This window comes from Zonotrichia leucophrys, unplaced genomic scaffold, assembly GCF_028769735.1.
Source record: "Zonotrichia leucophrys gambelii isolate GWCS_2022_RI unplaced genomic scaffold, RI_Zleu_2.0 Scaffold_349_54043, whole genome shotgun sequence".
Taxonomy (NCBI): domain Eukaryota; kingdom Metazoa; phylum Chordata; class Aves; order Passeriformes; family Passerellidae; genus Zonotrichia; species Zonotrichia leucophrys.
Window position 1 is genome coordinate 17,420 of NW_026992554.1, and position 2,306 is coordinate 19,725.

At 52.1% G+C, this 2,306-nt stretch overlaps 1 pseudogene; it reads left to right on the top strand.

The window, feature by feature from the left end:
• On the top strand, positions 1–931 carry LOC135441577 (olfactory receptor 14A16-like; annotated as a pseudogene).
• Positions 932–2,306: the final 1,375 nt, after the last annotated feature.

Genomic DNA, 2,306 nt, shown 5'->3' on the forward strand with positions numbered 1-2,306 from the left:
ATGTTCAACAGCAGCTCCATCAGCCACTTCCTCCTGCTGGCATTGGCAGACACTCGGCAGCTGCAGCTCCTGCACTTCTGCCTCTTGCTGGGCATCTCCCTGGCTGCCCTCCTGGGCAACGGCCTCATCATCAGCGCCGTAGCCTGCGGCCACCACCTGCACACGCCCATGTTCTTCTTCCTGCTCAACCTGGCCCTCAGCGACCTGGGCTCCATCTGCACCACTGTCCCCAAAGCCATGCACAATTCTCTCTGGGACACCAGGAATATCTCCTACACAGGTTGTGCTGTACAGCTATTTCTGGTTTTCTTCTTCCTGTCAGCAGAGCTTTCCTTCCTGACCATCATGCTACGACCGCTATGTGTCCATCTGCAAACCCCTGCACTACGGGACGCTCCTGGGCAGCAGAGCTTGTGCCCACATGGCAGCAGCTGCCTGGGCCAGTGCCTTTCTCAATGCTCTCATGCACACAGCCAATACCTTTTCCCTACCCCTGTGCCATGGCAATGCCGTGGGCCAGTTCTTCTGTGAAATCCCCCAGATCCTCAAGCTCTCCTGCTCCAAATCCTACCTCAGGGAACTTGGGATCATTGCAGTTAGTGTGTGTTTGGTATTTGGCTGTTTTGTGTTTATTGTTGTTACCTATGTACAGATTTTCAGGGCTGTGCTGAGGATCCCCTCTGAGCAGGGACGGCACAAAGCCTTTTCCACCTGCCTCCCCCATTTGGCTGTGGTTTCAATGTTTGTCAGCACTTCAGCATTTGCTTACCTGAAGCCCTCCTCCCTGTCCTCCCCATCCCTGGATCTGGCCCTGTCAGTTCTGTACTCGGTGGTGCCTCCAGCCCTGAACCCCCTCATCTACAGCCTGAGGAACCAGGAGCTAAAGGCTGAAGTGTGGGGACTGATCACTGGATGGTTACAGAAACATTAAACTGTTGGTCAATTTCTGCATATCACTTGTAATAAAACTCATTTTTGATACTTCTTGTTGGTTTCATTTTGGACATCTTTTTTCTTTGTTTAATTTTTTCATATCGTCAACAAAGTAAAACCATTCCTTGTGCCATTTCTCATGTTGTTTCTCTCCAATTTCCCTATGGCCACAGACTCTGTCAATGAGGGGCTGCACTCTTGGTGGCTTTAAATGAACTAAAAGATCTCCCAACAAACTTTTCTGCAGAGATGCCCTTTTCTTGCCCCGTCTGGAGCTGCAGCAGCAATGTCTGTGTGCAGAGCTGGGGCAGATCAGTGCTGGCCCAGCAGCTGTGCCCAGCAGCAGCAGCAGCACTTGGTGTTGCCAGTGCTGCTGCCGTGGCCCTGCCCCGCTGCCCTGGTGGCCCTGGTGTTGCTGCAGGGCCTGAGTGCTCTCGGGGCCGGGCACAGCCCTGGGGGTGGCAGTGCCGGGGCTTCAGCAGAGACAGGCCAAGTATTATACTTAATTAGTAATATAAATAATTTGTAATATAAATAATCTTTGATAGTTCTTTTGGCTTTGTTCTTTTTTTCCCCTGTGTTTTAGTTTTTCAATATTGTCCATAAAATAAAAGCATTGTTTTGCCATTTCTCATTTTGTTTTTCTCCACCTTCCCTGAAGCCACTGACTGTGTCAATAGGAGCTGCACTGTTGGTGGCTTTAATAGAAATAAAGGATCTCCCAGCAGAGTTTTCTGCAGAGATGCCTTTTTGTTGCCTTCTCTGGAGCTGCAGCAGCAATGTCTGTGTGAAGAGCTGGGGACAGATCAGTGCTGAGTACAGCAGCCCTGCTCCTGCTGGCCACACCATTCCTGATCCAGGCCAGGAGCTATTGGCCTTCTTGGCCACCTGGTCACACTGCTGCCTCATGTCCAGCCTGCTGTCCATCAGTCCCTGCAGGTCCCTTTCTGCCTGGCTGCTGTCCAGCCATTCTGTCCCCAGCCTGTAGAGCTGCAGGGGTTGTTGTGGCCAAAGTGCAGGACCCAGCACTTGGACTTGTTAAACCTGACCTTGTTGGATTTGGGCCCTGGATGCAGCCTGTCCAGGGCCCTGTGCAGAGCCCTCCTACTCTCCAGCAGATCCACACTCACATCCAGCTTGCTGTCGTCTGCCAAGATATCCTTAGTTCCATGGGGCCCCTCAGTGTCACAATGGCCTCTTGGTTACTCCAGGCCCTGCACTGTCACAATGGTCTCCTTTGTTCCATGGGGCCCTCAAATGTGACAATAGACTCCTTGCTTCCATGGGGCCCCTCAGTATCACAATGTTCTTGTTGGTGCTGCAGTTTCACAGTGGCCCCTTGGTTCCATGGGGCCCCAGAGTGTCACAATGGC